The sequence below is a fragment of the Cebus imitator genome, unplaced genomic scaffold (assembly GCF_001604975.1).
Source record: "Cebus imitator isolate Cc_AM_T3 unplaced genomic scaffold, Cebus_imitator-1.0 Scaffold792, whole genome shotgun sequence".
NCBI lineage: Eukaryota > Metazoa > Chordata > Mammalia > Primates > Cebidae > Cebus > Cebus imitator.
In genome coordinates, this window is record NW_016108107.1 from 150,525 (window position 1) to 163,522 (window position 12,998).

At 39.9% G+C, this 12,998-nt stretch overlaps 1 protein-coding gene across 6 annotated transcripts in view; it reads left to right on the forward strand.

Annotated features, from left to right (window-relative positions):
• TPST1 (tyrosylprotein sulfotransferase 1) overlaps positions 1-12,998 on the forward strand; it is a 131,188-nt gene that overhangs the window by 19,537 nt on the left and 98,653 nt on the right. Inside the window, exon 1 of one of the 6 annotated variants that reach the window (XM_037735381.1) lies at positions 3,599-3,616. The exons of the other annotated variants lie outside the window; for them this stretch is intronic. The gene's annotated coding sequence lies outside the window, so the exon portion shown is untranslated. Of the gene's footprint in view, positions 1-3,598; positions 3,617-12,998 lie in introns of those variants that run through there. 6 annotated transcript variants of the gene reach the window in all.

Sequence of the window (12,998 nt, forward strand, 5' to 3'; positions counted from 1 at the left end):
TGCCCAGCTAATTTTTTGTATTTTTAGTAGAGACGGTGTTTCACCATGTTGACCAGGATGGTCTCGATCTCTTGACCTCGTGATCCACCCACCTCGGCCTCCCAAAGTGCTGGGATTACAGGCTTGAGCCACCGCGCCCGGCCCTAGTATGTTTTTTTTTTTCTTTCAATTTCTTTATCATTCTTTTTTTTATGATAAAGAAATCGTGGAAATCCAAGTATTTTCTATTATATATTTTAATTATCTTGTTTTTTTTCCTATATTTTAAATTTCCCTGATTAATAACTTAATCTAGTTTGGGGTAATATTAACTTAATTTCAATAGTGTATAATAACTTTGCTTTAATAGAACCCTGTTCTTTTCCCCCCTTTTGTGCTTATTGTCACATCTTAAAAGATGTCACATCTTTACATCTTTTACATTAAAGTCCATCAAGTTTTATAATTATTGTTTTGTATGGTTTTCTTTTAATTCAGATAGGAAGAATTATAAATAAAAATATATTTATACTGTTTTTTAATCTACCTATGTAGTTACCTTTATTGTTGCTGTTTATTTATTCATATGGATTTTAATTACTGTCTTAGGTCCTTCATTTTAGCTCTAAGTACTCCCTTTATTATTTCTCTCATAGGGCAGCTCTTCTACTGATGAATTCCCAGTTTGTTTTCATTTTGTTTTGTTCTTTTTTTTTTAACCTTTAAAAAAATTTTTTTTCTTTTTTTTTTAAAAGATAGGGTTTCACTATGTTGGTCAGGCTGGTCTTGAACTCCCGACCTCAGGTGGTCCTCCCGTCTTGGCCTCCAGAGTGCTTGGATTACAAGCGTGAGCCATCACGCCCGACCTTCATTTTGTTTTTTTGAGACAGGGTCTTAGTCTCTCACCCAAGCAGGCTGGAGTGAAGTGGTGTGATTTTGACTCACTGCAATCTCCACTTCCCAGGCTCAAGGGATCCTCCTGCCTCAGCCTCCCAAGTAGGTGGGACTACAGGAATGCGCCATCATACCTGGCTAGTTTTTGTGTTTTTTGGTAGAGATGGGGTTTCACCATGTTGCCCAGGCTGGTCCTGAATTCCTTGGCTCAAGCAGTCTGCCTGCCTGGGCCTCCCAAAGTGCTGGAATTACAGGTGTGTGCCACAGTGTCCAGCCCAGTTCCATTTTGTTAACTGGGAATGTCTTAATTTGTTCTTACCTTTGCTGACTGTAGGATTCTTGGTTGATAATCGTTTTCTTTCAGCACTAGGAATATGTTTCTTATGCGATGTTGCCTTCTCTGTGGTTTTTGATGAGAAATCAGCTGTTTATATTGAGAATTTTGTATGTGATGAGTTGTTTTTCTCTTGCTACCTTCAAGATCCTCTGTCTCTGCCTTTGATTGTTTGACTATGATGTGTCTATGTGCAGATCTCTTTGAGTTTTTCCTTTTTCGTCTTTATTGAGTTCCTTGGAAATGTCAATTTGTGTTTTTCGTGGAATTTGGAAAGTTTTCAGCCATTATTTCTGTAACTTTTTTTTCCTTTTTCTCTTCTGTCTTGGGACTTCTGTTGTGCATATGTTGGTATGCTTGGTGATTTCTCACAAATCTGAGGGTGTTTTTGTTTTTCTGCGTTAGTTTTCTTTCTGTTCTTGAGACTGGGTAATTGGAGTCTTTCATCTGCCAGCTTAAGTCAGACATTGATCCTCTCTCAAATTTTTCATTGTAGTTACTGTACTTTTCAACTCTACAATTTTTAATTTGGTTCTTTTCTAAAAAATATTTTCTATCTCTTTATTGATAAAGATTTAGTCCCTGTTTGGTGAGAAATCCTTATAATTAACTTTCTTCAGATGTGGTCTCTTTTAGTTTTCTGAACTTATTTATAGTAGCTTGTTCAAAGCCCTTGTCTAGTAATCCAACACCTGGGCTTCCTCAGGGATAGTTTCTATTGATTGCCTTTTTCCTCCTGTACTTGGGCCATAATTTCTTGTCCCTTTGTGTGTCTCATAATTTTTTTTTTTTTTTTTTTTTNAGACCGAGTCTTGCTCTGTTGCCCAGGCTGGAGTGCAGTGGTGCCATCTCGGCTCACTGCAACCTCTGCCTCCTGGGTTCAAGAAATTCTCCTGCCTCAGCCTCCTCAGTAGCTGGGATTATAGGCGCCTGCCACCATGCCTGGCTAATTTTTTTTGTACTTTTAGTAGACACAGGGTTTCACCATGTTGGCCAGGCTGATCTTGAACCCCTGACCTTGTGATCCACCTGCTTTGGCCTCCCAATATGCTGGGATTACAGGCGTGAGCCACTGCGTCCAGCCGATAATTTTTTAAAGGCAAGTAGTTATTTTAAATAACATAATGTGGCTACTCTGGAAATCTGACCACTTCTTTCCTGAAGTTTGTTATTGCTGTTTGTTTTGTGACTTTGGGGAACTAACTCTGTAAAATGTGTATACTTTTTCCTGTGTAACTAGTGATGTGTCTGCCTGGTAGCTTAGTGGCCTGTTAGTAAGTGGACTGATTTCCTTAAATGTCTTGAACCAATAAATCTCGTAGCCTTTACCGAGGAGCATATTGTATGCTCATCTATATGCTCATTAAGGAGGTGTCTATGTGTGTGTATTGTGGCATCCTTCAACCCACCAGTAGTTTACAAAAGTGCTTTCATTTTTCCTGCTTGTATGGAACATCAAGGTCAGCCAGCAGTGAGAGATGAGAGCCTTCCCAAGTGCTTCTTGGTCATGTACATGCCTTCTAGATTCTCAGGAATGTGTTGGGCTTTCAGCCATTGCACCCAGCTAGTTTTTTTGTTTTTTTCTTTTCTTTTTCTTTCTTTTTTTTTTTTAAAGAGATGGGGTTTCTCCATGTTGGCCAGGATGGTCTCGATCTCTTGACCAAGGTGATTCACCCACCTTGGCCTCCCAAAGTGATGGGATTACAGGCGTGAGCCACCATGCCCGGTCGAGGGTGTTAATTTTTAAGGTCTTCCTCAGAGCTGGGGAGAGAGGAATGGGGCAAATTAAAATGCCACAAAGCTCATTCTTTTTAGTGAGAGTTAGCTATTTTTCTTGTATAAACATGTCTTGGATTCTTGTAAGCCTTTGGTTAACTTTTAGAGTTGTGAAAAAGTGGATTTTGACCATTTTTTCCAGTGTTTTCCTGGCTTTTATGGAGAAGGAAATCTTTGGAGGTCCTCACTCTGCCATCCTGGAAGTGCTTCCACCTGCCTTTGCTCACATTTATGTGGAAGAAGAGGTTGATGTGTTAAATTTTAGCAAGTTTGTTTAGGTCACTGACAACTCAGAAATTCTGTACTTAGGTTTTTTCTGTTTTGCTGTTATTTCCCTATACTCTGGCTAAGTCGATTACATAATATTTCCTTAATATGTGTTATCATCTTCCACTTTGGGACTTTTTGTTATGTGTTTTCTTTGCTTAAAACATTCTTTTTTTCCCCCTTGTCCTTACAATGGGACTACTGCTTAACCTCTTAAGATTCTTACTTTTGTCATTTTTTTGAGATGGAGTCTGGTTCTGTCTCCTAGGCTGGAGTGCACTGGAGCAGTCTCAGCTTGCTGCACCCTCTGCCTTCCAGGTTCAAGTGATTCTCCTGCTTCAGCCTCCTGAGTAGCTGTGACTGCAGGTGCCTGCCACGATGCTCGGCTAATTTTCATATTTTTAGTAGAGCCCAGGTTTCACCATGTTGGCTAGGCTGGTCTCTAACTCCATCCTCAAGTGATCCACCCACCTTGGCCTCCCAAAGTGTTGGGATTGTAGGCATGAGCCACTGTGCCTGGCCCCTCTTAAGATTCATTCTGATGTCATTTTCTTCATGTAACCTTTTCTGAGCCCATGGATGTGATCCTTCTTTGAAATGCCCATATGTCTTTGTTCATGCCTTTTGTATGGTCTTTTTATTATTTTATCATGGCATATATGGTTAGTTTCTTGTCTTCTCTCCCTGCTAAATTTACATGTTCATTTAGTATGTGCAACATCTAATTGAAATATATGAGTAAGATTTTCTACCCTGTAAAAATTAAATAACAGTCCATGGGGCAGGGTTGGTGGCTCACGCCTATAATCCCAGCACTTTGGGAGGCTGAGGTGGGCGGATCACAAGGTCAGGAGTTTGAGACCAGCCTGGCCAATATGGTGAAACCCCATCTCTACTAAAAATACAAAATTGGCTGGGCTTGGTGGTGCATGTCTATAGTCCCAGCAACTTGGGAGATGAGGCAGGGGAATTGCTTGAACCCGGGAATCAGAGGTTGTGGTGAGCCTAAATCACGCCACTGTACTTCCGCCTAGGCAACAGAGTGATACTCTGTCTCAAAAAACAAAAACAAAAAACAAACAACAACAAAACAGTACATGGTTTTACATATGGTGTATATATATACATATATATATACTTTTTCTTTTTTCTTTTTTTTTGAGATGGAGTTTCGCTCTTGTTGCCCAGGCTGGAGTGCAGTGGCATGATCTCGGCTCCCCACAACCTCTGCCTCCCGGATTCAAATGATTCTCCTGCTTCAGCCACATGAGTAGCTGGGATTACAGGCGTGTGCCACCATGCCCAGCTAATTTTGTATTTCTACTAGAGACGGGTTTCTCCATGTTGATCAGGCTGGTCTCGAACTCCTGACCTCAGGTGATCTACCCACCTCGGCTTCCCAAAATGCTGGGATTACAGGCGTGAGCCACTATGCCTGGCCAGTGTATTTTTATAATTATTGGAAAGGTGTAAGAAGAAAATGAAAATTCAATTTTGCTCATATAAATTGTTATTATAGTGTTGATTTCTTTCTTTTTTTTTTTTGAGACAGTGTCTTCCTCTGTTGCCTAGGCTGGAGTGCAGTGGCACGATCTCAGCTCACTGCAACCTCTGCCTACCTGGTTCAAGCAATTCTCCTGCCTCAGCCTCCTGAGTAGGTGGGACTGCAGGTGTGCGCCGCCACATCTCGCTAATGTTTTTCTTTTGTATTTTTAGTTGAGATGGGGTTTCATCATGTTGGCCAGGCTGGTCTTGAACTCCTGACCTCAATGATCCCTGCGCCTCAGCCTCCCAAAGTGCTGGTAATACAGGCATGAGCAACTGCGCCTGGTCATAATAGTGGTTTCTGATCAAAGATTTGATGCCCAGCTTTTCAAAGAGAACATCACAGATTTCTAGCTCTAAGTAACTTTGGGTTAGAGGTGTAATTTCCCACAACAAACATGGGGAATCTACTTTCATATGAGAGTGACTAGGCTAAAGCAAAATTAAACTTGTAAACTCTACAGAAAGTTAGAGCTATTTGCCAGGCTAGTTTCTAGCCTCTGTATATATCTGTTATTTCTTGAGACCAAAGCTAGCTCTTCATTCTTAATCTCTCCCAGATGAAATCTTCAGGGACTTGCAGAAAGTGTGCAAATGCGCATCCTGCTCATTTATGTAAGTAAAGCATAATGGCTACATGGATTTAGAGTTTTCTTCTGTCATTCTAACTGGATCTGAGATGGTCATGATAGGAGAATTCTGGAGAAAATACAGTTCAAAAGCTAGGTGTGTTCTTAAAAACTATATGCTAACGAAAGCCTTATAAATAATAGCAGATGGTCTTAAATTTACTTCATTTGCCCCATAATTGTTGCATACCTGACTTTTTGTTCGTGCCAAGCCTAATAATGATTGGGAAGTACCATGGTATACAGTCAGACCTGGGTTCCAGCTTGGTGAATAATTTGCCGTGTAGCCATATATTAAGGAAGTTATTTCTTCTGATCCTCAGTTTCCTTATATGTAAAATTCTAGAACAGAAATGTTCCTTTACTTTACGATTTGTTGCAGCAAGTGCGAGGGATTGTAGAAAAGTCAGATTTTAATTCATTCATCAATGAGAGTGTGAAGTGATGATAGAGGCAGATGAAATAGATTGATCAATAAAGGGAGTGGAGTAGAAGAGCAAGGGCCAAAGGGGAAAAACAGGAGGTGAACTTTGTATTTTTAGTGTTTCTGAATGTAGTCAAACTATGTTATAACACTGGAACCAGAAAAGACTAATGTTTTAATCCTAGGAAAGCATTAGATGTCTACGGTTCTATTGAAAAAGTTTTAGCAGGATCAGTCAATGCATATTTATTGAGTGTTTAATAATATGCTTGTAGTATATTGTTACATACTATGGGGAAACTGAAGAAGATAAGATGTAGTCAATAAGTCCCAAGAACTCACAACTAATTACGCTTATAGAATCTAATTACAGCCATAATTACCTTACTGGCAATCTAAAATTCATTAATTCATTCAAAAGTCTCTAGTTTCAAGGAGCTCACAGTCTACTGGAAAAACAAAGTAACCATGTAATGTGAGACGTGATATGATAGGGTAAGTACAAGGGCACTAGGAAGGACACCTGTGTCATATGTGGCAGAGAGCTGTCAGGAAAGCTGCACAGGAGAGATGGCACTGAATTGGAGTGCTGAAGGATGAGTGGGAGTTATCAAGCAGAGAGACATGCAAAAGCTGCAGTGTGTGCAGAGACTCAGACAAGGAAGGGATTCTTCAGGTGGATGACGGTGGCACTGGGTGAGTGTGGGTAAGTGTAGGGGTGGAGGGTGGTGAAACAGGCTGGGGGTGTAGATAAAAGCTGGGTCAGGAAGGGCCTTGTATTAATGTTATGATGAGGATTTTTTGAATTTTTTGAAAAAAGTAGAAAGTCATAGAAGAGTTTTAAGCAGGAGAACACTGTAAGTATATTTGCGTTTTAGATCATTCCTGGCTGGGCGTGGTAGCTCACGCCTATAATTCCAGTGCTTTGGGAGGCCAAGGCGGGTGGATCACCTGAGGTCAGGAGTTTGAGACCAGCCTGGTCAACATGGTGAAACCCTGTCTGTACTAAAAATACAAAAATTAGCTGAGCATGGTGGTGCACACTTGTAATCCCAGCCACTTGGGAGGCCGAGGCAGGAGAATTGCTTAAACCTGGGAGGTGGAGGTTGCAGTGAGCCGAGATTGTGCCACTGCACTCCAGCCTGTGCAACAGAGTGAGCCTCAGAGAGAGAGAGAGAGAGAAAGAGAGAGACGGAGAGAGACAGAGAGGAAACAGGGAAGAGAGGAAGGGAGGGAAGGAAGGAAGAAAGGAAGGAGGGAAGGAAGGAAGATCATTCCTGAGACAACAAGTTAGTGATTGAAGGAAGTCCTAACTCAGACCAGTTAGGATGCTGTGGAGTTCTTGTAAGAAAGGAAGAGGGTGAGGATTAAAGTGATTTTTTATCAATTGATGGGACTTTACCAGTTACTCATGGAGAGGTTAAGGGAGAAACTATATAAAGATTCCCCAATTTTGAGCTTGAGAATCAGAGAGAAAGTGGTTCAGTGACCAGTGGGGGAAAGGGAACGGCAGAAGAGATCTACTAGGGAAGGTAGGTTCCATTTGCTGTGAATGTAACATGCCGCTGAACATCCAGTAGAGTTGTCCCTTAGCCTTTAGATGATCAAGTCTGATATTGGGATAGAAGTCTTGGTTGCACATCACTTTGAGTCATTAGAGTGTAAGTGGGAGCTGGCTGTTGATGAAGCAGGGTGAGTGTAGGAGTGTGAGTGAGGGGGTGCAGTGCTGTAAATTAATCTTTGGTCACTGCTGTGTGATGTTTGCCTTTGAAACATAAGTTTGAATACATAGTTGACTTTTTTTAACCTGGCTTTTCTCTTTTGTGTCATTGATTAGTATTAGTATTCTAATAGTTAATATCTGTGGGACTCTTCCTTTCCAAAGACTTGGATAAACTGTTTTTCCTCTCTGCTATGGATTTTGTAATCATTTTATTGATTGCAAAATACCTTGTTGAGGCAGTGATCAAAATTGCAAAGTTGTTTTCATCGTTTCCAGATTACTTTCTGTTTATTCATAGTCCCTTGTTTCATTTTTGATATTTATTTGTTGACTATTTGCTTTGTTTCAGATGACTTTATAGGTATTTTAAGGATATTTAAGAAAAAGTTTTACTAGTTGCTTATTCATCTATAAATTGCTTGCTTTATATTTTATCTGTTATTCTTGTACCTACTGCATATTAAATGATGAATGGGTTTTAATTTTTGCTTTAAAGGAACTTAAATAATCTAGTGAGGTAAACTAACCACAATACAGTGGTATATGTGCAAACTGATGTGTTTTTAACCATGGACTTTGAGGTGACAGAAGAGGGAACAATTGATTTTTGTGGGGGGAAGATGGAAAAAGAGCAGTCAGGGACAAGTTAACTGAGGAGATATGTGTGAAAGAGAGAAAGTAGCATGGTGCTAGAAGCATGCCAGGTGTGGAGGGGCTTGGTGTCAATGAGGAGTGGTTCTCAGAGGATCAGGCTGCATGGGAGGAGTGGCGGAAGGTGGAGGTGGAGGTGGAGGATGAGAGGGAGAAAGTGTAGGAAGCGTGCCCCAGGCCCCTGTTCTTTAAAAGCCCCTTCACATGCTTTCCACGTGATTGCCCCACAGCACTGTGAGAGAGAACTTGCAGGTGTCCCTTTTTCTTTTGCATTTTCTCCCCGCTCTGTCTTCTTCCTTTCATAATTTCTACTCTAATTACTTATGAAGAAGGGTTTGATTATCATTATCTCTGTTTTGTGGATGAAAGAACTGATGCTCAGTGATTTATCTAGTGCCATGTGACTAAGAAAAAACTGATTCCGGACGAGAGCCCAGGTCTTCTGACTCTAATACACCAGGCTTCTTTTACATTAATTCAATGCCATCTTCTCTTCTACTTTTTCTGTTCAGTTGCTTTTCATTCTAAAGGTTATAAGGGGCTGGGTGTCGTGGTTCATGTTTGTAATTCCAGCACTTTGGGAGGCTGAGATGGGATGATCACTTGAGGCTAGGGATTTGCGACCAGCCTGGGCAACATAAAGAGGCTCTGTCTCTACAAAATGAAAGAAAGAAACAAACAAAAAATTATCCAGGCATGGTTGCATGCTCCTGTAGTCCCAGCTACTTAGGAGGCTGAGATGGGAGGATCACTTGAGCCTAGGAGTTGGAGGCTGCAGTGAGCTACATGCCATTGAACTCCAGTCTAGTTGGAGAGAGAAAGTGGCATGGTGCTGGAGGCAGCGAGACCCTGTCTCAAAAAAAACAAAAAAGTTACAAGGTTGGTAGAAAAGTGGCATAAACTTGAGTTACTGAATGAGTGTATATTACTTGAACAAATTTGTTTTCTTTGTGTTCATTGTTATGGGTGGTCTAAACAGATTAGTAAACATGAGGTTGATGAATCTAGAAGATAAATAGTTTAGCCAACAATGACTTCCTGATTTATAGGCCTGAGAAGTTTGGAACTTGGTAACTTAAATTTTTTATTCTGTTTTATTTCATTTTACCTCTTTATTATGAAAAATTTCAAACATATCCAAAATAGAGATAGCTATATTGAGCCTTCAAGTACCCATCACCCAGCTTCAAGAATGAACTCATAGGAGTCTAATTTCATATATGCCTCCACACATGCCTGCTCTCAGATATTCCTCAAGCAACACCGAGACATCATTTCATTTAACTTGAACCTTTACGAAGGTTATGCTTGAGTTTAACCTGTGCTCCTGTCTCCGTTTGTCATCTAGGCATTAGGTCCTGTTCTTGGTATGGGGTTTTTTGAAGTTTACTGCTCCTTTAAGAAGTGAGTCCCAACTGACTTTCAAAGATTGTCAGCTGTGTATACCACATTCTTCTTGCCATTTGCTACTCGTCAGTGGGTCTAGTGCCAGCCCCTAACGTGCAGCTAGGAAAAGGTGTTCCCATGTTGGTGCTCTGACCATGAGCTGACATAAGAATGGATCTTCCAACAATGGTTTCATTTGGGTCAGATTTGAAGTTTCTACTTCATGGCAAAGCTGTCATTCAGAGTCAGTCTCTGTGCACTTATTCATTGGCAAGTTCAAGCATGTGATATAATCATTTTTCCTTTTGCTAAGAGGCTAGAAGTAAATGGAGAAACCAGATACAGACTGGACTTTAGCCAGCAGGCACGGTGGTATTGGCTGTTGCTGTTTGCCATATTGGTTGGTATCATGAATGGGCATGGGAGGCAAGGAACCGGTGATTGACAAAGGAAAGAAAGTTTTTACAGGGGTCTTTCCATTCCTATAATTGATTATTTGCTAGGACATTTATCAGCATCTCTTTGGACCTAGAATATGGCCACTTTCCTGGCTTTAACAGCAGGATGTGGTGGACATGCCCTTGAGTGTGTGTACCTGGGCCTGTGTGTGTGCACTGGGTGTTGGGCATGGCCTTGCTGACTACTGACCTCTGTACCTCTGCTTTTGCTGACCGATCCTGCTTTTGGTTAGCACTGTTACTTTATAAAATTTGCAAATATGTAAGTTTAGAAATGTAATATCAGCACTCTCTTTTCTAAAGCATTATTTCTGGGAGTCTATTTCATTTGGCCTGCTGGGAAAGAGCAGTCCTATTAATAGTGATTCCTCAGATATGTTTATTGCAGTGTTTCAGTGCTTTTTCTTTCCCCTGGAGATAAAACTGAGCCTGAACATTCTGGTGTTCCTTTTAGATCAGCCTTAGCTCTGTAAATGTCCTAGTTGAGAAAATATTGATCTGCTTGTCTGAAAATACAGCAAAGTGGAGTTTAAAAGTAATGGAAAGAGGGCTGAGCGCGGTGGCTCATGCCTGTAATCCCAGCAATTTGGGAGGCCGAGGTGGGTGGATCACCTGAGATCAGGAGTTCAAGACCAGCCTGGGCAACATGGTGAAACCCCATCTCTACTAAAAATACAAAAATCAGCTGGGCGCGGTGGCACGTGCCTGTAATCCCAGCTACTGGGAAGGCTGAGGCAGAAGAATCGCTTGAACCCAGGAGGTGAAGATTGCACCATTGCACTCTAGCCTGGGTGACAGAGTGAAACACAGTCTCAAAAAATAAAAAAATAAATAAAAGTAACTGATAGAGGCCTGTATCTGTGTGTGCATGCACGTGCACCCATGCGTGTAGACAACACATGCACACAGTGTTTCAGTATATCAGGCTAATGGTCAGACCAGCTTTTACTGTACTTCTTCAGTCAAAGGACTACCTTTTTTTAGAATTTGAGAAGAATTAGTATAACAGTGTGAGTAGAGCCTCAAAGTCTGTACTAGAAAGTCTCTCATCTAGAAAAAAGTACTTTCCAGTTTGGTTAGGAATCATGTTTTTTGTAGGCTTAGTATTCACAGTGAGCTAGTGCTCTGCTAAGCATGCTCTGGTAGAGGACGGGACATAGAACATCTTTTAGAGCAAGTAGGATGTATACGATACAGTGAAAAGTGACCTTTGAAGACTGGGTAAGAGATTTAGAGAAGTGGTGACTAAAGTGTGCTACTTGCGCCTCGGTTTGTACAGGTATAAAATGAGAGCATTATATGTAGATGATCTAAAGACCCCTCTTAGGACTGATTCTGCATGTTAAGAAACCTCCAAAGAGAGAAAATTAGACTTCACAAGCTTAGTGAAAAATAATGAAAATGTTTTTGGAGAAGCCAAAATCCCTTTCTTTTCCCTTTTTAGTATCCCTTACAAGGCCTTTGATCATTTACTTGTATTCAGATATCTTGAAGGGGCTATGGAACATACTTTCCCTCCATTAATTAACATATATTTAGCTAATGTGTTTTAGTTTTTTATTTTTTATTTTTATCTAACACCGATTAAACATCTCTGGAAGCTAATGTCTTTTAATGTTTAATTTAAAATACAGCAGAAATTAAAACTTGAAGAAAATCACCCATAATTGTGTCATTTGACAACTATCAATTATGCTTGAATATATGGCAAGGTTTTCTTTGCCCTAAATTATCCCTTAGTAAAGAGGGAGTTGCTGTCATTTGAGTCCTTACGAAACCTCTGAAGGTTAGGGGTGCCTTCTCAATTACTTTACTTTGAACAGCGGACTCCTAAGCTATTATCATCAATTAGTACTACTTTTTGGATGCCTATAGGGATTTCCTGACAGAAATGGTAGAAAAAGAGGCAGAGAAATTTAACATAGTTTGGTGTTGGATGCCTTAAAATAAGTCTTTAAATGACCATTTGGTAAACAAATACTAAGCTTTGAGCAGAGGAATGGGACAATCTTTTTGTTGTGTTTTATTTTAAGTAATTAATTATTTAATTTTTTTAGATACGAGGTTTGGCTCTGTTGCCCAGACTAAAGGGCAGTGGTGTGATCATGGCCCACTGCGGTCTTAACCTCCTGGACATGAGCAATCCTCCCACCTCAGCTTCTTTTGTTTTATTAATAAAAGGACCCCTCTGGCTGCTGAGTTGAGAATAGACTCTAGCGGGCAAAAGTAGAAGTAAGAATACCTGTCAGTATGCCTGGTGCAAGATGCTGGCAGTGGTAGTGGATGTGTTGAGAAGTAGTCTGATTCTGACTATATTTTGAAAGTAGAGCCAACAGAATTTTTTTTTTTTTGGTTAGATTTGGATGTTGGATACGAGAAATTTATTAAATCAAGCACCCTTCACCTTCCTTTACCTGACAATTTCTCTTCTAAAATTTAGTTTAATAAAACAATTATATGTGCAAAGATGTTTGTAAATATAGGAACAGTTACCATAGTAATATATCAGTAATGAGGATTTAAAAACAAGTGAATAATAATAGAGACTTGGCCAGATAAATGTTGTTAAGTCATTTCAGTAGAGTATGATGCAGCCATTAAAATGATCTACATGTATGTTTTTGGGCAAGGAAATGCATTGCAAATAAATTTTCAGTTTTAGTTTTTGTATGTATTTTGCTGGGAATTTGAAGTTTCTTTTTTTGTTTTTCAAAATGTATTTTGAATACTGGGGGTATTTTAATGGGAAGACATTAGGGGATATCAGAAACTCTTGGTTGCTGCTTTAGTCATGTAGACACCTTGCATGTTGACTTTTGATTGGTGAATATTTTGTGTCTCTGATCTTGTTTTCCTACAGTTGAATTGTTGATAAGGTAATTTTTTTTTTTTTTTTTTTTTTTTTTTTTTTTTTTTTTTTTTTTTTTTTTTT